Here is a 24189-nt window from a genome sequence, read left to right as displayed (position 1 = left end):
GAGAAATCACGGGACCACAAAGTGCAAGTCACACAAGATTTTCCCCACAAATGATAACCTAAGTTTAAAACAAGTCTGAGAGGGATTTCCCAGCTTCTTCAAGGGAGGGAAAATCCCAGTCACTGCCAGAGTCAGTTCCACTTCAGCATCATCTAGCCTGGTTGTTTTCACATTGAAATATTTTAATTCCTGTCACCCCTAGCAGCTGTCAGGGACTGTTTACCAGCTGCCTATACTACTTGGGCCAGGTTTCAATGTTTGCCCTGCAAGTCACTTCCCTGAGCTGCTACACAGAAGAGCAACAAACAGGAGAGAAAACAGCAGTACATTTGCATAAGCTCGGAGAGGGATGAAATGCTTATGGAAGGGAACAGAATTGTCCCTGATGGAGTGATGCAGATTTACAAGGAAATAGACTTTGTTTCCAATTACCCATGCTACTGGTTCTTCTGCCCATTTCTGTATTTGTAGGGAAGAGAAGCTTGCCCCCTTGATTTTAGCATACTCCAGCTATCTTCACTTGTCCTCATTTCATTTCAAGCCTCCAGCTCCCTCCATGAGTCATCCCTACACATGGCAGTCAGTGCACACCAGTGCCATTGAAGGTGGCAGACAGCAGATAGACATTGTCCCAGTAATGCATGTCATCACTGGCCTCAAAATCCACTTCCCCACTGCTTTTCAGGTGACAGGATTCTTTGACAGCATGACTGAAATCACTAGAAAATATAGCTGCTTCTCCAGCTTCAACTTGGCCTAGTGAAAGCTGTCCCTGGCCATAGTGGGGGCTTTTGGAACTACATGGTCTTTAAGATCCCTTTCAACCCCAAACCATTCTGTGATTTTATGTACTAAACACATCCCACCGCAAGCCAAGCAACTGATTACTGAAGAAACTTGCTTTGGAGTTGTGTCTGTACAAGGTAAATTGTCACAGGAATCAGGGGTGCAATTTAATGTGTTGTGTGAAAGCTGACCTACATGGACTGTCTTTCCCCCTCACCTCCCTCCCCCGTCCCCAAAAAAAACCAAAACCAAAAACAGACAAAAGAAACCATTCCTTTCGTTTGCAGCTAGAGAAATGAAAGAAATGAAGAGCCTGATGCTAAAGGATCAAGAAAAAAAAAAAAGGGTGATGGGTGGCTAGGCTAAAAGAGGGTCCTCAAATGCAGTCTGTCAAGAGAGTAGAATCTGAAGCATATTCTTATTTGTAGCATGTAAACAAATTTTCTGGCAGGATATTACTAGACTGTAATATTACTGTGTCTCTGCATTCTAGTAGCTTCTGTTCAGGACAAGACAAATAGACTGTATTTGACAGAGAGCACTGGAAGTGGCACAGCCTGTAACCCACACTGCTGAATTGCTCACTCTCCAATTCACAACACAGGCATCTTCCTAAAATGAGGACTACAATAGAGAAGCAAAGACATACAACTTTGTCATTTGAATTTCAAATATGATACAGTGGGTGGCAGAAGTTAATAACACATTTTACAGCACACTAATTGCATCACGAATACTTCAATGTCTTTTCAGGGTTGTTTTTACACCTCACATCTAACCCCCTTTCCTTGCCTTCATGTTCATCAACATTTCTTCCAGATTTTTATTTCTTCTTTTCCTTTTTTTTTTTTTTAATTAAATTATTATCCTCCCTTCCCTCTTTACTACTCCCCTTCCTAATCCCTGGCTTCAGTTATCCATCTAAACAGTCCATCAGATAGATTTTGTTTCTTCTCTCTGAGGCAAAGAAAGACTTTGTTTTCTTTTTCATCTTTCTCTGGCTGTACAGACAGCATTCAATGCCGAAGCCACTGCACACTCTAAAGGAGATCTTGTATGAACAACCCTCAGATACGTTGTCGTGGATATTTCTTCTATCATGGCCTTAAAATCATATTGTACTTTCACTTTTCCAGCCTCCCATCAGTTATTTTATCTTATTTTCCCTTTAAGTCAGAGCAGATTTGCAGGCCACATACAAACACTAAGATAAGAAAAGAAAAGGGGATGTTAGGACTGGGTGTGCCTGCCTGAAGCCACTGAAGAATTAACCCAGGTCCAGTGAAACCAGGTTTAGAAGCCAATGTTTCTCAAGTTGAGAGATGTTCAAGGACTATTTTTAGTATTTATCTTTAATGCTACACCAGAACGGACTTCCAAGAAAAAATACTGCTGAAGATCTAGAATATTCACATAAACCAGATCCTAATCCAGTTCTTCATCAGCTGCCAAGGAGCAGCATGCTTGTTTGTGGGTCATAAGCTGCCTCTTAGGACTCACAATTTAAGCTTTTTTTTTTCCCACAGCAGCACCTGAGCGAAATGCACAAATATATTCTGTTTCACAATAAAATGTAAGTAATTATCACTATTAACAGCATCTTTCATTGGTTCCAACATTGTTTGAATCCCTTCAAATACCACTTCAATCTTCTCTCTTTCATAAGACTCTGATAGTCTGGAGCTACTCCAGATTTAGCAGTTAACATGACACAATCACTCTTTCAGAAAGAGAAGTAGCCTAGGTTCCTGCTTTAAACAACAAAATCACCCTGGTTTTCTCTGAGTCACCACAGGCCACAATGGAAGTTGGCCTTTGATTTTGCAAACTCAAAGATGCTCAACATCAATTTTCAGAAATTGCCCCACATCCCTGTTGTGAATCAAGTACCTCAACATGGTCACAGATGTTCTGGTGAAGGCAGGATGTGTATCAGTTAACTGCACAATCTGATGTGCCAAAGGAAGTCACAAGGCTAAAACTTGAAATGGGGAAGTGGCAAAAACCAAAGAACGTTCCTCTCCCACTTAGGCACACCCACACAGATTCATGAGTGAATCTCAGAGGGAGGCACTAATTGTGACTAATTCCAGAAGAGGCAAAGGGGATTGTCACAACAAAAGGCATGAGGCACACTTCACTGTGCCCACTCTCACCAGACAGCCCATTTCCCAGAGCAACACACACTGCAGCTTTACCCAGCAATACTGCACCCACCCAGCAACATGGGCACGTGCTGACTGTGGACCTTGGCTTTACTGACACAGATAAAGCATATCTAAATACTGTAGGAGAAATTGGAACTTACATACCATGTTTTAGGATGAGAAAGAGATACTAGCAGAAAATACTGTGGTCTAATACTTTACGTAGCCACAATGTAATTATCCAAACTAAACTTATTAATGCAAACGTTGGAGTTAATAAACTTCCTACTGTGGAAAGTACCAAGAAACATTTGGTAACACCACATGATTAGGACAATGGGTCACACTGCAGTAGCTCAGAGGGCTTTGCTTCAAGAATGCTGTCAGCACACTGAGGAAAAGAGTCCCAAACTCAAACAACTTTATATTGACGTGCATTTTAATACTCACAGAGCTGCCAAGGTACTTTAGCACTGAAATACCAGTAGCATTGTGGGATTACACGTTTGCATCTGTGTAACGCATCTATTATCAAGAGAAAACAATTTTAAGCAAAAATTCAGGAGCACCGTCTCGACATAACCCTATGCCAGCATTTTTGCAGGTAACTCAATCTTCAGGACAATAAACTGCTTTTTCTGCAAGAGCAGGAGCCATATGCAGTGTCAGGTGAGTTGTCATGTTGACTCCAAGTTGAAAACTGTATGGAAGCCAAAAACTGCATTAGGTTTAAGACTTAAAAAACTGTCTTCAGACTAGCTGCTGTACTTTGTTCACTTCACAGTCTCTTTGGAGGGATGCAAGAATTTCCCCTGCTGCCTTCCATTCCATATACTATAGAAATTTCTCTCTAAATTGTGTTAAATATTCCAGAGATTTTTAAATGAAGGTAGAAGTGTTCAAACCACTGCACAAAACTAACAAAAAGATATTTAAAATCACATATCCATCCTCTTGTGGAGAGCTGCCAAGAGAGGCACATGCTCCTGGGCCAACAGCTCGGCAGCAGCCCTCCCACCCTCCTCACCTCAGCAACACCTGGGGAAAGAACGAGATAAATGCCGATAGACTGGGCCTGCCCTGCCTTCCCAGTCAGCTGTGCAAACTGTGCAGAAATCTTACTAAGAACAAGGTTTTAATCTTGTTCCAAACCCTTTCCCCAGCCCCATGCAGGCAGGCAAGCCAACCCATCTCCTGCGTGCCTCTGCTAAGCCTCACAAGTCCTTTGTTGTGCTTCCGACTGTGTTGCCTGTAGCCTAGTGTTTTGTACTTTGAAGACCTGCATCATAACCCCTCTCTGTACAGTTCTAGTGCTTCAGCAAAAGGTTTTCTTTGTCTTAAGTAAGTGTTTTCACAAACCCAATATTGTATTCTTAAAAAGCATATTGCCAGTTTGCAAGTCAGCACAATGATGTGACACTCCATCCATGAGGTCTAATGCTACTGAAAGAATAAAAAAGTCTTCACACACACTATCAGAATACTCTTCTCACCGCTTTTCTCTGTGTCTAAATCCATTTACTGAAAAAAACAAGCAACCCTTTCATGTTACAATGCCTGTTACAATGTCATTTGTTTAGCGATACACCACCAAAAATCAAATCACGTTTGCCCCAAATTGCAGATTTATATTCAGAAACATAAGGACTTAAAATAACTGATCTATACTTGGAAGTAGGAAAGAATAACAAGAAAACTTGTATTTTAAACATTGAATCTCTGTCTTGCAGTAGCTTTGTCTTTCAGCACCAGTATTATCAGAACTGGCTTTGCACAGCCTTGTGACCCAAAGCCACCCAAAGCACAACAGAAACAAAGCAGTTCTGAGTAGAGCTCTCCCTCTCCTGCCCTGTGCTGTTGGCATTCAGGGTTTTTTGAATCAAATGGAGGAAAAATGTACATGCAAAATGGGTTCAAGTGCACTCACTGTTCAGAAAACTGGGGCTGAACATCTAGGTCACTGAAAAAATGACCAATACAAAACCGAGATTCAGCCAAACATATAAAGTGCACCTCACCTCACTGAAGCTCAGCCATGACTGAGTTGGTTCTCTCAACTCTATATTCCAGCACTTTTTGTCAAGGGAATAAAAGAAAAATGTCACAGACCTACAAAAACTGGAAGGGGTTCATCTACATGATAGGATTTCCTTCAGAGTAACAAGTGGTAATTTAATGGAGTGGTTAATGCATAAATGCCCACCTTAAACTCAGGCTTTCATCCCAGGCTGACAGTGAAGACAGTGCCTGGCTTATTAGCACATTGTGGGACTGAGGGACTCCTGCTCCCTCTCAGGCAAATATTAAATCCCTACATTTGAAACTGGGTTTATAAATAAGCTGGGAAGGTACCAAAGCTCCCTCACAGCAACAGTGCTGCCCCGCACAGGGCCTTTGGCTGTTACAATGGAGCAGAGGAATGTGTGGGGGCTGTAAGAAAACACTGGCAATTTGTACTTCTTAATACAATGCCTTCTGCTGCAGGTAACACATGTAAAGCAGCTCACAGAGCATGTACGAACTCTTTAGGGATTAATACTCATATATCTACCAAAACTTCTTTCTGAACATGAAATATACTTTTATTCAAAAGCCATTTATGAAAATGACTGGGATTTACTGACACACAAAGTTGTGCAAGACCTTGGAGAGCAGCCCCACCAAACTCAGGCCAATTCATATCATACAAGGTTTCCTGCTCTGTAAAAGACACCTTTGTGAAGGAAGTCTCCTCCTGAGCCTGAGACAGTTAGGATGCTAGGAAATAAATTTAGGTGAAGTGAGAGAGAGATGTAAAGGGAAATGGTGGCAAAATAACAGGACAGGGGAAAAGATGCAAAAGCTGACATTTTAAGCATCCATTTGAGGAGGCTGTTACAGGGAGGAAATTATGTTGTGTCTAAATTCATTATGTTCACATTTGCCCAAGATAATGATAACCAATCCCAGAACAAACCTGTGTATTAGCTCTAAACATCCACTAACAGCCAACACATGCACAAATGTGCTTACTTTTTGCCCCACAGGGCTGCTGGGTAGCTTCACCATGAAGGTCTAAGGACCCTGCTTGGGCCAGCAGACACAGGACATCTCCAGGCAAGCAAGCACATTCCCAGTCAGACAGTCACCTTTCCTACCCATGTTATTTTTTTTTTTCCAAAGTATCTTTGTGTTGTGCCAGACACAAAGCTTGATGGAGAGCTTCACACCAAAATCCTGTTCCTCTCCATCTGCAATTCTGGAGCAGTGCTAGAGGTGTCACTCTGGTCTTTGATCTACTACTCCCATCTACTGCCTCACTGCAGTCCTGCAGCTACCTCACCTGAGATCCAGCACAAGGGAGGTTAGGTTCTTGCTGCCCTCATCTGCTACTCATCCTTACAGGATGAGCTGGGATATAATATTCAGAGAAGCACAGATGTAAATACAAACCATCACTGTGGCAAAGGGTTTGGGATTCAAAATACATATATTCCTGAGGTATCACAAACCCATCTGTTTGATGAAAGCATGGTATTCTCTGCCTGGATATGAGGTGAATCTATGAGAAGCAAGTTTCAAAGAGAAGCTTCTTTATGTGAGAGACAAGATGTGTCATGTTTGCCCTGCATTCTCCTTTTCCTCCTGGCCAGCTTCCCACGCATATACCACAGGTCAAGAGCCCCAGACATAGAAAATCTTTTCTAGAAAAAGAAAAAAAAGTCCTAAAAAGCTGACATTTTGCACCCAACAAGAATGCAGGACCAGACCATAGAAGGTCTGAGTAAATATTAAAAGGTATTTTTGGCTTCTACCCAAAGTAGAAGTCCTAGTCACGTGTAGTTCAAAAGCTAAAGCAGATAGGGGCAACCTAAGCATGCTGGCACCTCACAGAAATCTCACTTCTGATCACAGGAGATGCAAGGAGCGTGGTTACAAAACACTCCCAGACCGGAGGTCTGGTGCCTTTCCTGAAAGTCACAATAGCACATCATGAGACCACCAAATTTTTGTCATCAAGTCAACACAGCCATGTTGTAACTTGGTTTGAGGCAAAATTATGCTCACTTCAAAAAGGAACAGAATTTCAGACTGTACCCCTGAACCTATGCCACAACAAGGAACTACTTTTTGCAGGCTTAGGATTTTCCACATCAAAAGCAGTTTTAAAAGATACTCAAATAAACAACCTCATGCTTTTTTTGATACACAGGGCAATAAGAATTCTGATACAGCAGCAAACCAAATCCCAGCAGCATTCTGTCACTCTGAACCACCCAAGAAAGGGAATGAGGACCTTCAGTGCAAAATGTGTCAGTACGTCTACCAGTACAAAGGAAACACATCCAGCACATACAAACACAGGAGGGTGTGTTTTCACATGTCCAGCACAAAACTCTATAAACTTTGATAAGCAGTAAAGCAGAGGAGCTGGAGTAAGAGGTCTGATTGTCCCAGAGTGTCCCAGAGAGTGTCTCCACTCTCTTCCCATGGTCTTCCAAGCTTCATTTAAACCACGTTTTACCACAGCCCTGAGTGCTCAATGGTGTGGAAAATTGCACAGTAAATAAGAAGACTGTTTATGTCTACTTGTACAGAAACACTTCTTGTGACACTTACAGGAATGAATAGAGCTCTCATTTGCTGCAGTGTTTCTATTTCTCTAATGCATCGCTGCTTACAGTTTGCGGAAAGATCAGTCTTTGGTGAGACAGGAACTTTGCTAAAAAAAGTACTTACAGGCCCTTTTGGGAAAGCTTTTGTCTAGCTGCATTTCCTCTGTTTAAGCTTGGAAGAACTGCAAGCCCCAAATCCGCCAATATGCCTCTATTAATATTTGGAGAATTAGCTGTTTTATTAGCGAAAAAGGCCAGACAGTCAGAAAGAGATTTTGTGAGCTCAGAATAAAAATAGTACTGAGCATTTATTCATCTGTAAGTCTGTTTACCTTGGATAGTTTTTCACTGATTTTACTGGGGCTCTTAGAGGCCTATCAGCTTGAAAAGCTTTTAACAAATAAAGGTACTACTTTGTCAGATGGGCTGTTTCAAAGATTTCAAAGCAAGAAGCTCCCTTTAACCTTTGTGGCAAGCTGATCAATAAAAGGGATGATCAAAGAAGGCAGGATTCTACCCTTAGCAGTATAGATCTGTATAATCACACCTCCCCAAAGAGCACAGACCTCTCTTCCTCAGTACACATGCAACAGCCAAACAACCAAAGGGAAAAGCAGGACCCAGGCAGCTATGCCACATACACAGTGAACTGTGTCCTGATCTTCTGGGTAAGCAGCACCACCCTGGATTACTGTAGGGAAGAGAGTAGATTTAGAAGATGGAAAATGATTCAGAATAAGGTAGAATGCTGCTGCAACCACACCTCCTTTTGCATTAGACTTAATACTTTTCTGAAGAGCTATACCAAAGCATTAATTTAATTTGTGCTATAAAACACTCAAGAGGTTCTTCGCTTGAAGGACTCGTAATTGAAATGCAATGTCTTCTGATGTAAAAGGTAGAAAGAATCATAAATCAGCCAGTTACAGAAAAGCTGAGGGAGAAGGGTAAGCATGCTGCTGTCCTGAGTGGAAATTTAGCAGATGGGAAATTTCACCAACAGAACAGGAGCACTGACCACTCTCAGCTATCAAAGGTCCTGCAGCACTTTCCAAAGTTTTAAGGCTAACACTTACCTTAATCAAGCGCTGGTTTGACTAATACTTTCCTTCCTTCCTCTTGGTTTTTACAGCATCCATTACAGAAGTTATCCTCTTGCTTTTGCATTGTGCACCTCTCTGCTGGCAGCAGCTGAGTTCCCCAGGATGGGTCAGTGATCCTCTGCAGGATGATTCAGTCTCTGAATGCCATATAGACAATCATTAGTGTCCCAGCTGGATCCTTTGGAGGTACAGGTCATATCTTAAATGTCCCATGCACCATACACTGTAAAAGTAGCTTAACATAGAGCTTAATAACTAAGCTAAAACCACTTTCAGAGCTTAAGGTTACCTCTGCTTGTGATGTAAAGCAGCTTAGTGAGTCTAATCACAAAATCTATGTCCCACAAAAGAGATCTTGTCATCCCTACTAAACGAAAGGATTATCTACTGAGTGTCAATGGAAATCAACTGGATGCTTGAAGAAAATATCTTTAAATACTGTTCTCTGTTGCACATTTTCAAAACCAATTTGAGTGTACTGTATTACTCAAACGAAGGATGTCACTGACTCCCCATGGAATCTTAACCTACTTTACTTCGAAGTTTCAAGGCGAGAGTTTTGCACTGGGCACAAAACCTGAGGGGTTTGAAAGAGAATTATTTTTAAGAGAGTGCCAAATCTCTTGACTTTTGAGGACTGGCATTCAATGACCAGCCCATTGAAGTAAACGAAAAGCATTTTGTTCCCTCTAGATAGGGAATGATTTCACATTCCCACCTTCTAACTTTGTCATAGGAAGAACAATTAAAAGCAGACAAAGCAGACTGGATTTGGGGGAAAAAAAAAAAATCTAAAAGTAATTACCTGCTAGGGTTTGTTTAAATTTAATTTGTAGAAAAAATTCTAAGCTATCATTTCAGAATGTCTTCTGATGTCTTATATTTGCCTTCACCTTGTATTAGATAAGACAAACACGGATCTCTACATTAATGGTCTTTTATATAAGCGAGTGTATCTTGTTCTATCTCTAAAATAAATTCAGACCATGACTACTCAGTGACTACTATTAAAATGAAAAGCATATAAAAATAACTACCAGATCAGCCACAATATTCCTCTGTCTTCACAGAGCAAGATAAAATGTACATTAACAGTCATCAACTTCAGCTTTACTTGTATTCCAAGTTTTTCATTTAAAATTTCATCTCCTAGTACAGGCTTTCTATTGTCAGCTAGATCTAAAGTCTGTATTTTAGCATTTGGTTATGGATCAGAAGCACACTTTCACAACAAGTCTCCCAATCATCCATCTTCCCTTTCAACAAACTTCAGATTTTGAAGATGAAGTGATAGTGATTCTTTCTTGTTTCTCCCTACTCCTTCATGTCTTTGCCTCAGGGAAATCTCCTAGAAACACCTTTCATGCTGTTTACATTGCAGCCACTCAGCGGATTCTCTCCACTTGGCATTTGGAACCCTCACGCTCTGAACAGCCACTCATCACTGCTATAATAATGCTCACTAAAACTTTTCATGTCCAAAGATCTTACATGCCAAGGCTACTCAGGTACACAACGTGGACTGCCATTCTATCCTCTTAAACATATCATTGGAACACAGAGCTAATCTCTGACTTTATTGGAAAATTATAACAGGCATTTTTATTTTTCATTATACATATACACACATATACACATTTTTCATATCTATGCATGTTTAGAAACACACCTGTGTTCAACCCCCAAGGAAAACAAAAAGCAAAAGCTCAATATAACCTTAAAGGGAAGGTGGGCTTTGATAGGCCCTGTTGCCGACTTCTGCCTATTTTAAACTTCTGTCATGAATCAGGAGTGGAATACATTTCTTACAGGGTAAAATAAAAATATCTATTTTACCTTCTGGTTTTTATAAATTGTTTCTCTTATTGCTATATTTATTACAGCTTCAAGCAGAAGCATATGAGCATTATTGGTCTCTGTGACTAATAAGCACATGAGAAGAAAGTGTGACTAAGTTTTTATCTGATACAAATTTACCACCTTATTCCTCTTTTGTTTTGATAGAATTGGTCAAATGCTCATTTGAAACAAAAAAGATCCTTTAAAAGCAATCTTTTTGATTGACTGATATGGAGGCTCAGCATACACGTTTTCAGATTCCTTTGAAAGCTGTATTTCACAACCAGAATACACTACATGCTATAATATAATAAACAACATCTGACCAAAAGGAATTACATTTAGAACTTATTGCTGGCAAACATTTAAAACTAAAACACAGAGCCAGAGTATCTGGTTCAGCTGTAATTTTGTAAGTGCTGTTGAAAATAGCCACACACATCAGCACCCACAAAGCAGATGCTTGTCACCCACCAAATCCCTCACTCAGCAAAGCTACAACACATACGCCTGGAGGACCCCTCCAGAAACTCTACCAGAAATTTCCTTCTTCGCCATATTCTGGCAGATCTCATCCACCATTTGAACTGCACCTCATCTCCAGTTTTATGATCACAGGCAATCAAAAGTGAAATTTAGGACCTTGAAGTAAAGATGATACGTGAATTTTCAGAGCTTAGAAGTTAATATGGTTGGGTGGTTCTCCATCTCACTAAGGATTTTTGCCCTGAGAGCATCAACAGGGTTAAAGCACTTAACAGACCCAGTAACCTCACTTGGGACCACCACCACGCCAAAGTGCTTAAGCAGATTGTAAACTCACACGTTCAAGTACACTTATATGTGCACATATTCCTTGGAGATCTTATTTCCCAGTGTAAAATCTCACTGTTTCAATTGCTGCAAGCACTACCATAAGAAAATTTCTGTAAATATGTTCAGTACTCTAGCATGATTTATCCAAAGTACTTGAGAACAGCAACACACACTCTCACCTTTGTAAGATTTGTAACTATGAAAGAGAAATTTTACTTTTAAAAATCCCAATAATCAACTCTAAGCGGATGGCTACCCAGAATAATATCAACAATTATCTAAAAACCAAGCACATATCTAGACCTTTTCCACACTAGAAAAACAAAGGGCTCTCAACTGGGTTAGCTCTAGGTGATGTTTAGTTGGCAAGGAAGCAGACCAGATTAAACCTTCTGATTCTCAGCATGTGGTAGGACAGGACTGACAGCCCTCTGCAACTGCAGATCTTTCACCTCCAAGCGCCAACTTCTCTGGATCTCCTTATTCACAAGTCCATCCTTTGGACAGGCTTTGACCACCCTGATCTACCTGGGATGTCAGGTCTGAGAGCAAGAGGTTGGACCAGACAATCTCTGGAGATCTCTTCCAAAATCTTCATCCTCCCCATTCTCAGAAGCTTTTCTTAGACAGACTCTACAAAATAGCAGTGTCTCAACAAGAACTATAGTCATTCACCTTTTCACTACAGACACCTGTAGAGCCAGAATTTAAAAACCCCTAAATTCAAAAAATACCTTTCCCAGTCTTTAGACAGAGATACCAGTGTAAGTCTCAAGCTCAGAAAGCTTCAGGGTTCATTTCAAAATACACTATCACTTTGAAAAGGACTGGTTAGTGTACAAATTGTAAGAGTAAGAGCTGAAAGCAATGGACAAGCAATTAAAGCCAGTGTTTGGAGTAGGAAGAAATGAATGCAGGTGAACATTTCACTCAGGCAGATCATAGATACTTCAGGAAGCGTGGCAAAAAGGTGCTGTGTTGATTTCTCAGCTGCTATAACCAGTATCTCCAAAGTGTTATGTGAGACTGATAAGCATGCTAGAACTCTTGTTTTGTTCCAATGTTACCATTGCAGACTAGTGAGAGGCCAAAGTTCAAATGACCACTCTTTCTAGAAGGAAACCTTTTTCTCTCTTTTTTCCTTTTTTTTTTTTTTTTTTTTTTTGGTCAGAAGACATACCTGGAGTCTTTCCAATCCGCTCTTTTCTACTGATCACAGCTTAAACGTTGTAAGATCAGCTGAAAGAACGTGAAAAAAGCCATCCTGAATAAAACTCCCTACGAATCCCAAAGTTTGCCTGCCATCATCCTTTTGCCTGTACCTTCAGAAAGGTTTCCACTCTATGCAATTCTATTTCCTGACCTCTCTGATAACAAAACTGACATATACTGGAAAAAGGATCAGAATTCACCACCCAGAGTTGCCCCATATCATAGTGTAAAGCTCTCTCAGTTGTTCTCTTTGAATTATTTGTGATTCATAGACCAAACCACAAATCCCCACTTCACTCCCTTTTTCTTTGGAGGATTAGACGTTTAATGTGACAGGTTCACAGATCTGGTACATTTCACCATCAATCAAGCGAAGACAATATCATTCTAATGTAGGGCATTTATACATAGGTTTAAATAGCTCATTTTAAAGAGGTTTGTCTTTCAGGGACCTTGTTCTTCATTTATTTTTTGATTCTGAGTAGGTACAAACTAGTTTAAGGAAAAAGTTCATCCAAGACGAGTGAGGGAGAGCCTTGTGTTACATTTGGTAGAAAGAAAACATGACCTAACAATAAAAATATGACTGGAAAACCAGAGACTTGAATTATAAACTTCATTTCTCATCTGACTGGGCAAGTTGTGTTAAACCAATGCGTTCCAAGTGAAAGCATTCTCCCATTGCTCATCAGTGCTCTCGGTCCTCTGAGATTCCCATAAAAGACATCACGCAAGCTACAAAGGTCACCCACTCCTGCGTTTTTTCCTATTTTACTTTGCTGGCTGAATTTGTGATAAATACTCATTGGTTATCCTGTATGATACAGCTGTGGGCATTAAACCTCCTGCACCGCTGTGACACGTCTTAACAGTTCGCCACGCTCAACTTCTCACCTTAAAACTGGAGGCGAGTTTACTTTTCCATTATATAACACACCAGGTATTTTCTGAGACACTCTCAGGATCAGTACTGACTTGTTAAGCTTGTTTATTTCCTAAGTAGACTCAGTGCATACATTTTCTTGATTCTGCAGCACATTGAACTCAGTCACAATCAAAGTCATGCAACAGGCAAGGGGAAGAGTTAAACACGCAGCCACGGTCTCCTCATGACTGACAATAAAATACTGAAATCCAGGCTATCAAAAAGATTTTTCTGAGGGGGAAAAAAAAAAAAAAACATGAAGCAAAAGTTGCTTAAAAAGATAATTCACCCAGTTTTAAAAATGTTTCTAGAATTAAGAAAAAACTCCCGAAGGAAGTAGTCAGCAAATTCATGGAGGCAGCACTTAAAAGATTCAAGTAACAAAACAATTGAAAAGTTTTAACGGGCCTCTGAGGCTGAACAATTTGTTCCCACCAGGAGATTTCTCTGTGGAAGTCCACCTTGTATTTCAAATGAAAAAATACCAACTTCTAATTTGGTAAGACACTTATTACCAACCAATAAGTGTCTTTGAAATCAATCCAATGCAATTACTTTACTGTAGCGATATTTTCATTGTCGTTTCTAAATATAATTATATTTTATTAGTGCTGCCACTTGTTTTATATCACCATTTATCCTCAAAATGAGACAATCTTTTTTTTTCTATTCTATTGTTATTTTGTAGTTTACACTTTTACTGTATTACAGCATCACAGCAGTGGGCCCTGGAGAAAGCCACTCAGGTAATCCATTTTAGCCTTCTGTATCACAGAAGATATGTCACTGAAATCTCCTCACTAATCTCAGCTAATCTTTTCAAGTTATTTTAATTTTAGATTTACGTAAAGGTGTAGGAGGAGAAAAGTACTTTGTTATAAGAAGCAGCAGGAAAACCGTCTTTTAAGGGAGGCCTTGCTACAGTGTCAGTTCTTACAAAAACAGATCTGACGAACAACACACCTAATATGGTGAGAAGGTCCTATAGAGGGCAAAGATCATGCAGACAGAATGAGTAAATCTAATTATGAAAACTAAATATTTATCCATCAGGTTACATTTTCTCCCATTCCCATTATTCCTCCACTGCTGGAAGGAAATGTTTTCAAGAAGTTTGTGGATTGTAAGGGAATAGTTGATTTTCTTCTTTGTCAATCTCCTGGGACACTGGTGAAAAGTTTGTTTTCTTTCCATGCACATTTAGTCTTGGGCAACACCTATTTCTCAACCTCAGTAGTGTTCATCTGCCATTTCATGATGACAAATAAACAAGAAAGGAAGGAAGGTAATGTTTCTGAGAAGTTTGAAGTTATTTGTGGGCGAATATGAAAATTGGCAGAAATGCATCTACCAGCAGCTTTACAGAAGTAACAAACTAAGTAACAAGGCAAGCAAAAAAAAAAAAAAAATCTCCACACCCAGTAGCCCATGTTCCTTTAGTTTCTCTGGGTGATGCAGAAATCTTGAGTTGCTGGTGAGAGCCTTGAGGGTCTCCAGCACATAGACCCAGAAGGATCTGGAGCAGAAGTCTGATGAGAAGCAGCTGAGGAAACTGGGGTTGTTCATTCTGGAGAAAAGGAGGCTTATGGGAGACCTTATTATTTTCTACAACTACCTGAAAGGAGGTTGTAACCAGTGAGGGTTGGTCTCTTCTCCCAGATAACAAGAGGAAAAGGCCTCAAGTTGTGCCAGGGAAAGAGAAGACTTTGGGTGACCTAACTGCAGCCTTCCAGTATCTGAAGGGAGCCTACAAGAAAGATGGAGAGAGATTATTTGCAAGACTTTGTAGTGACAGGACAAAGGGAAATGGCTTCAAACTAAAAGAGAGTAGGTTTAGATTAGACAGTATGAAAAAATTCTTTACTGTGAGGGAGGTGAGGCATAGGTTTCCCAGAGAAGCTGTGGGTGCCCTGTAAAGCCTCAAGTTCATTCTGGAGTTTCTTAAAGGGGGCTTAGGTACTTCAGTTCCCTGAGGCAGGCACAAGTGAGAATGCAACAATGTTCTCAGGAGGTTAAAACCTGAACTTTTATTACCGGAAAAACTTTAGAAAATAAAGGTACTTGGAAAATTTTAAAGCAACACCAAAAAAAAAAAAAAAAAAAATTTCAAAAGGCACTGACAGCAAACTCTAATCCATCCAACTTTGAGTTGTGCAGATTTTGAGAAAATTAGGAGAAGGGAGGGAGAGAGAGAGGGAAAGAAAGGGGACAAAGAAAGACTGATAATCACCACTTGAATTCCAGTGCTATCTCAGCTACTGTAAAATCCAAACAGTGGGCCATAACCAGTGCAATTGCTTTTATCTGTTCTGGTCTCTCAGGGCCCTGCCCCCAGGTGGGGCTTTCAGTGTGCCAGTGGCTATTAGCCCTTCTGGGGCTGGACTAGAGGCTCCAGGGGTGGAGGGTGTGGAGCACTGCACCGTCCCACCTACGCTGAACTTCACCTGCCTCCTCCCATCACACACACACTCACACTTTAGTTATTTTGAGCCAGTAATCATTTTCTCCAGTCCTTCACATGCCCCATTGCTGGAAGTATTTGAGGCTAGGTTGAATGAGTGAGCTGATCTAGTGGAAAGTGTCCCTGCCCATAGCAGGAGGGTTGGAACTACATAATATAAAGCAGTGACAAGCTTTTTTTCTCTCAAGCCAAGGAAAAAAGCAAGTGTCATAACTTGTCTTCATTTTTTCTCAGAAACCCTTTCCCTCATTCCTCTGCAGTTTTTCTTGACTGTTCATTTATGGCTTGGTCAAATGAGTGACTTTGCAAAGCTCTACTCAACTGACCATGAAGAAAACTACAGACACCGGAAAATACCTCAACACATATCTAAGCCCAGACAAAGTTTAAGTCTAATTAAAAGCATGCGACTACACTCTCATCTCCCTCATTCTTCTATGATTTCTAAATTCTTCTTTAGAAGGCAGAAAATGTCCCATGCTGCCATTTCTAAGGATGAACAGGCAAACTGGTTTCATTACTTTCAATAATTTAAGTCCACAGTCTCCCATAAAGTGAAGAATTTTCACTTGCTTCTATTCCCGGATCTTAAATCTACCAGCTTGTTCTGTTTTGTCCAGAAAAAAAATTGCTACTTTTTCTGTTATAGACAATTCTAATTGAAGTTTGGAAAATTAACTTTAATATATGGACTGGGAAGCTGATAAAGATAATTGGCACTTCTGCCACATACGATCACAACTCCAATCACTTACAGCTAATTCATTCTCTTGACTTGCACTCTGCTTCACTAATCCTCTCAGCGTGTCATACCATGCATAGAAAAGACCCTCACACAGGGTCCTAAGGTGCTGAGCTAAAATCAAAATGTAACAACTAATTTTTAAATACAACACCTTAATATAATAATCCCTTACCTTTATGTCAATTATGTCCCTAGAGATGGTTTCTTCACAGCCCTCTAAACTTGCACAATCCTTTTCTTTCCACTCTGTTTGTCAGGTAGAAGCTTTGTAGGACACAAGCGCTACAATTTTAGTACAACTTTCTTCAAAATAGAGTGAACTAAGTTGGGCAATAAATGACAGATGAAGACAAAGTGAGTTCTACAAAGTGACAGCATAACAGTCCTAGACTTACAGCCTGCTTTATGCAAGCCAGCATCATATTAAACTTTATTACTGCTGCTCACTGGTCAAGGAATTTAAATAACGTGTGTATTAACACACCTCAATCAATTTCTTCTTAGGCATGTAGAAACATATTTGAAATTCTGTGAATTGAAGCTGCAGACCATCCATCACATCAGCATTTTAACAGCTGGCTGCATTATCAGAACAGTACAAAAGAAAGGTTTGCGTGAATACAGAACTATTGCAAAAAAACGACAAAAGGAGCTCATTTACCTACTGACTGGTTGCCCTCTGCTACCTGTAATTGTTTTGTCTCCTTCCTTGCTTCAGTGAAAAATGCTGCTTATTTTACGCTTTTGAACATGTTTTCAGAAGGGTAAGGAAAGGACAACTTTGGGAAGCTACAAGATCTTTGTTCTGCATGACAGAATTATGACAGAATGTGAATTTGCATAGTTCACTTTCAGAGAAATTTAATTTCTCTACAGAGGTTTATATGCCTGAGGAATTCAGAGACTGGATTTGTTTGGCTGTGTGCAACACTCACCATCTGGCTTCTTGTGTCCCTTCCATTGAAAAGTTTACTTTCCTGTCAATTCTGTGTATTTGAGATGGTTTTAATCTTCCTTTTGAGATCTTAGAAATGGCTCCACAGAGTCTGGCACGTAGGAGCATTTAGAGAACTTTGCTGAGTGAAAATTAGTCATTTATTGTGCTTTGTGCCAGCTGTACTTTTGCCTGTTGTGTCTGTTTTCCCAACTGCAGAGAGGCCACTGAATAAAAGAACACAAGCATGAAAAACCCCTCTGTTCTTCATACACCCTGGGCTGTGCATGGAGATCTACCAACATCTTGCAGTTTCTCACTTTATACTGTTTATTGAAAGGATAAGGTGTATCTTCAAAACACCTTAGAGTTGCTAAGGTGTCATTTGCATATTTGTGATATATATCTACAAACAACCAAAAAAAACCCCGAAAACCAACAAAAATTAAAATATTTACAATGCCTGCCTCCCTACAATGGCAACTACTTATCCAGCTTCTAGTCCATTCCACTATAAGAGGAAGAAAATACTTCTCCCCCATGCAGGTATTCATTCACTTCACACCAAAATCCACAGTTTCCACCCATCTGGGGGCATTTTCTCTTCTCTTTTTCTGGCCAACACTCTCTTTCCACTTTCTCAATCTTTCCTTGAACACCCTCACTGTTGCCAATCTTAGTGTACAATTCCTCCAAAGTCCACTTGAAATGGGAACTTTTCATTTCACTCCAAGAATAAAGGAGGAAAAGGAATAAAGAAGATAAAACATGAAAAAATAGAGGAGACTGTTAGAAATGCATCCATCTTAGGATGACTAAGAGGCACGCAAGGAAGTCAAGGTGGCAAACCTACTCACAGGAGAAGGAGAGAGCAGCACTGCCAGATGGGGTAGTTGTCCGTATCCGTGTTTTACATTCAGTAGATGCAGGCCTCAGCCTTCCTTCACTGCCCTGAAAATTATCCTTTCTCTTCCACTGGCTAATGAGAAACTTGTTAGGCGGAAAAAAAAAACAAACCAAACAACCAACCCCATAGAAATCCTGTGAAATGCTGACACTAAGCACAGTTTTTGTTGCTCTGTACCTCAGGAGGAACATTGTGACATTACTTGCAGAGAGCACTGTAGGCTCTCCATCTCATAGGAGAGAGTGGCAGCAGCAGATGACAAAGCCCTGGCAGAGTCATGTATCTTACAGTAATCTCTAAACAAGCTGTTTAACTGACCTGGCCAAGAATTGTTTTCAGCTCAGACACTGCAGGTTGTTGTTTCCTTTGGATTTTAGACTGGGGTTTCTACACCTTCTGTATAAATAATGCCAACTTTTCTTTATTAAACTCATAGAAAAAATGGTTCTGAAATTCTGTGGGTTTATTTCTTTATTTAAGTTCACTGTTTTGAAAATACAACATCCCTCTATTTGCCTGCAAAATCCAGACAGTAAAACAATTCAAGTGCTGTACCCCTGAGTTAAAGATAGCATGCAAACCCAGACAATTCTGTTCCTGCACCCCAATTTTTCCTCTGCCAAATCAACACCATTAAACCCTTCTGGGGGTTGAGACAGGTGTCTGTGGGCATCTGGAGTGATCTCGGACAGCTTTTCTGTGTATCAAAGAACTATATTTAGTGCTGGACTTGGCAGTTTTGGGTTAATGATTGGACTTGATGATCTTTTCCAACCTTAATGATCCTATGATTTTGCTCTACAACTTAACATCTTGTGGACAGATTAATCTATGGACTAATGCGTTGCCTACTGAAATGGGAGTAAAAACGAGAAAAGATGGTTTAAGCTGTTTAAACTAATCTTTTCCATTCTTCAAACTAGTTTCCCAAGTTTCAGAAGTTGGATTTGCAAACAGAGGAAGAAACGAGCCTCCAGAGCCAACAGCTTGCTTTTCCCAGTTCAGCCAGTCCCCTCACTGCTACTTAAAGAAAGGGATCTGACATTCAAAAGACAAGTGAGAAAAAATCATCCTCACATCACCCATGCTGTTGGAATATGATTGTTGTGGGTCCCTTCCAACTGGAGCTATTCTATTCTATAAGTGGATTTGCAGCTCAAATAACATTTTCCTCACAGACTACTGATCTTGAAAGAATAATAATGGGAATTGCAGTGTTCTGTGAACACCTCACCATATGTTCCAGTTCAACTGTAGGCAATAAATAACTATCCAAGTGTGATTTAAAATCTTGGGTCTAGGTTTCCAAAAAGAGTTTGGTAAACGAGTCGATGAGCAAGTAACATACATGCCAGTGGCTGGGCACTCCAAATGTCTTCTTGTTTCTTTGAGCTGTGCATTTAAGGCAGAGTAACACAGTCCTTTATTACCTTTGGCAGTGTGCAATGACATTTTAAATTGAGCAGCACCTTTCTATCCATCTGTTCATTAAACAGTTGAGTACTATGAGGATCGCGCTAACTCCACAAATGCCTAGAAAGCTCCCAGCTTACAAGAGATTTTTGTCTTTAACCAGCTGTCATCAACACAGGCTTCAGGGATAGGCATGCTCCTTAGATGTAAGCTTACCTTTCCACCCTAATTAAAGAGAAGGGTGAGGTGTTGGGGGAGTAGGTGGAAGGTTTAGACAACATATCTTAGAGAAGCCCTCCCACTGAGTCATGAGGTGCAGAAAGGATTCTCTTGTGTTTTAAAATTCCTCAGAAAGGAGCCTAGGTGAAGTCAAATCCTTTCTTAGCCTCAGATTTTGTCTACACTTTAAATTTAAGGAATTATAGAGCTGTGATTGAAGCACTTTGTCCCGCAGGTTTTAATGGCGGCAAATTAGATACATTTATATAAAACTAATTATTTATTATGACAAATGAGCACACAAAAGATCTTAGTCAGACTTAAAAAATATTAATGTAAAGAAGCTAAAAACTACTAGTAGAGTATGGTATAGCATATGATAGTATAGTGCACTGTATCAAAGCAATTATATCAAACCTAGCAAAAAGAAACTATTAGTAAGTAGAGACTGATGTTACTCACCACACTAAGGTCGTGGGCACCCTCTCTTCCACTTAACCCCTGGGGAGCAACCATGATGAGGCATACCTGCTTCACAGGAGAAGCTCCACATGCTCCAAGAAGGTACGTGCCATCTGCCATAGGAAAGTTGGACTGCGCTTTTATAAAGTGATTGACTGCCAGTCACTCATCTCCAGGTCAGCTAGAAGTTTATCTGTCAGATCTTGTGTTTGGTTTTGATATCTGTCAAATCAAGGGTTGGACTCGATCTCAGAGGTCTTTTCTAACCCGGTTGATTCTATGATTCTTACTTCAGAAAGCAGGATGTGTGTTTGCAGTTGGTCAGCTGGGCTGGTTTTAGCATAATTCAACTCTAAAAGCAGCACCTTGGCCCCTCCGGTGGCTCACCACAGACAACTTGCATTGTTTGAACTCTCTGGTCAGAGTCTGGGCCAAGGCAGATAAGCCTTATCAAGCCAGAGCATCCTGCTACATGACAGAGGCATTACTGTTTTCCTCAGGGCTCTAGGGGCTAGACCTTACCTACACCTCCTACATAGCTGATGGTTTTCTGAACACAGCAGATTGAGGAGAAAAGGTGAAGGAGAGGAGAACTTGACTACAAGCACTTCTTTACTTGAACCTTGATGTTTTAAACAATGTCCGATGTTATTAGACCTACACACACACTTTTATCTAATAAGCAGGGAAATTATCCTTGATCTTTATACACAGCCACGTGAGCAAACTAAGAAAAAAGAGCTATGTCTAGTTTCCTGTTTTCATAGCCATGAAACATAATGCAGTAATATGAGTGTTTTAGTCTTGTAATATAAAACATGAAAGACCTAAGAAAAATTACTTTACGCTATAGTATATCATTTTTTTAAAAGCACCTTTTTTTTTCCTGATAAATGACAACATTAAATTCTGTCATAAAATTTATTAGAGGATTCTGCAGGAACTTCAAAGGTATCCTAATAATTAAGTTTGTACTTAAAAGCTTTTAAGAAGCAGTAACACCATATCATTTCAGTGTTCTCCAAGATACATTACTTGTTCCAGAATTACTGCTTGATGGAATGGACCTGAACTCCAGTATGCTGTACCTACATTACCCAGTTATATACAATCCTATCTGTCAGTTGCACAAGCAAATTATCCTTATATTAAAGACTCTGTAATAAAAAGAACAAACATAAGTAGATTTTGTAGACATACTTTATGTTTCACAGGTGGGAAAATAGCGTAACAAAATCACCAAAGATACTATACACATCAATTCCTTTAGATATAAAATCTTCTCCAGTTTTACATTACTCCAAATTCTGTGGTCTGTCTACAGGGTTCTATATCCATTCAGTAAACAGATTTTCAAAACCAGCTGCAGTCACACCACAAAGTTATTTAAAAAAAAAAAATCCATTAAAAACCTGCTGTTAGTTCGTGGCTGTTAACAATGGCTTATTACCTTTATGTAAACCATCATCAGTTACTTTATTACTTATGCAATGAGACACCAAGGAAGCCACCAGTTTAGTGGAAATGGCTGCCATGTACAGCACAAAGGCATCTGTAGGGCATGGAGAACATTAAAAACCCTCTGCAGCTCTTCTAGCATCACCTCTAGAAGAAAGCAGATGGAAAGTGTAGTCGTCTCTTCCTCACCAAGCCAGTTGCTGCTGCACTAGTGCAAGTCCCCTAATCAGATTCTGTTCATTTTCCTTCCAGGACTGATGAGCTGTGTCAGCAAAAAGTGTTCAGAAAATGCTAACATCCAGCATTTTGTGGTCAATTTGATGTTCCCAATTGAACTACCTTTTGTAACCTATGTAGCTCCTTCCAGAATGCAGGGGGGGGGGGGGGGGGAAGTCCTGAAAAATAACCACTAACCTTGAAAATAAACTTGTTATGTTTTAAAAAATCCTGATGTTGAGAACTCTTTCTTGGCAAAGAAGCTCTTAAGTATTTGGGGTTTACGTATTCTTGGAGACAGAGTCAGTATCTTTTTTATACATTAAAGAACAACAACAACAACAAAAAAAAAGCCTGGACAGTTTGGCACTGAGGAGTCAAGGATTTTGCACAGGTGGACTGGACAGGTTCTTTAGGGGCTTCATATGGACACTTCAGCCACCAGGCCAGACAAACTAATCAAATCTGCACAGGAAATAAAGGGGGGTGAGGGGGAGAGGCAGCAGAAATGAACATACAAGGGAAAGGGAAATTCAGGGAATTTTGCACTAAACATGGCACTTGAAGCAAAAAGCCCTATGGGTTTCTCCTCCAATTTGTGTTCCTTGCGAACTCCATCTTCAATCTGTTACAGTAACACTCATTAAAAAACAGGACATATAGAAATGCATATATTAATACCTGTTTTTATGAAAAGATACATTACATACTCATTTACAGAATTACAAAAATGTCAGTGTCCTAATAATCTTCTATCTTTTTTCTAGGAAATAGTTGCCTAATCTCTGTCATTCTATTTTTCAATTAATTACGTAAGTAAAGCACCTTTTCCCCTTTTTATACTAAGTCCTGAAAAAATAAGAAAGGAAAAATATTTTTCCAGTGTATACAGTGAAAAAACTAGTGTTATTTTTTTTCATTTTCCATTTTTTATTTATTGTAATATTCTTCACAAGTATGTTCTTCCTCTCTTAAAACAAGATGTTATTGATACTGCATGTGGTTCACAACATCTGAAAGATGCTGCAGGGTTTAAGTATTCTTATCAATATATGGTTTTGTAACATTACTCTCTAATCCTTGGTGGTTTTACTACATCCAGAATAATACTTCTACAAGCAAAGGTATGCATTATCATCTCAATCACAGCAATGTCAATGAACAAAAGGATATGCCACTTCTGCAGAGAGAAAGAGCTAAAAACATTTCAGTGAAGTAAAATCTCATTTTCTTCCAACCAGAAAAGGCCTTGCGATAAGTAAAGACAGGTATCATTTACAAAAAAACAAGTTCCTAGCACATAACTTTAAAAATCTCTTAAATAGGAGGGTATAAATACATAGAGGCAGTGGGCTACTTTCCCCTGCCTTCTGCTGTTCCCTAGGCTGTCCAGACTGCATGTGCTGGAACACAGGCTTTTCAGCTGCCACCTCTATTTGGGTGTAATACATGGCATTGATAATCCCCATACCTTCCCACTTTTCCCCCCGTGGCACAGGCTTCTCACACTCAAAGTATCATTAATATCTAGAATGGTTGATAATCTTCTGTCGAGCAACTTCTGGGAATTAGGAGGAGATTTTAAGAACTCCTTGTCTTCCATACACATTTTGATCCAGGATGATTCCCCTCAGGGAATTCCAGCTACTGGACCATCTAATTGGAAAGTCTCTCCAAATATTAAAACATAATATCATATCACATCAGTAACTGCCAACAAGTGAAAGGAACTGCTGCCCATTTGGCAAAGTCCAGGCTTGCCCCATGAGCAGCTTGACCTGGAGAAAACCTTTTGTCTCCTTTGTCAATGTTGCTGCTCCATGCGGTCTTGCACCACTTGAAAATCCTTGGAGCTACAACCCAATTCCCTGCAAGAAGCAGGGAAAAACAGTCCCAAAGAATGGGCAAGACTTATGAAACCAAAGCCTTGGACTAGGTTGTGCTGCAAGAC

The 24189-nt window shown here is 39.9% G+C and overlaps 1 long non-coding RNA gene across 1 annotated transcript in view; it reads left to right on the top strand.

The window, feature by feature from the left end:
• LOC114058394 overlaps window positions 1-20514 on the top strand; it is a 350005-nt gene extending 329491 nt beyond the window's left edge. The window contains exon 3 of the long non-coding RNA XR_003571436.1: window positions 20486-20514. This is a non-coding gene — a long non-coding RNA (uncharacterized LOC114058394). The remainder of the gene's footprint in view (window positions 1-20485) is intronic.
• The last annotated feature ends 3675 nt before the right edge of the window (window positions 20515-24189 follow it).

Source organism: Empidonax traillii, unplaced genomic scaffold (genome assembly GCF_003031625.1).
Source record: "Empidonax traillii isolate 1590-97213 ecotype Southwest subspecies unplaced genomic scaffold, ASM303162v1 scaffold170:size2694500, whole genome shotgun sequence".
NCBI lineage: Eukaryota > Metazoa > Chordata > Aves > Passeriformes > Tyrannidae > Empidonax > Empidonax traillii.
Note: the sequence above shows the minus strand (reverse complement) of the source record. Positions and strands in the feature narration are given on the sequence as shown.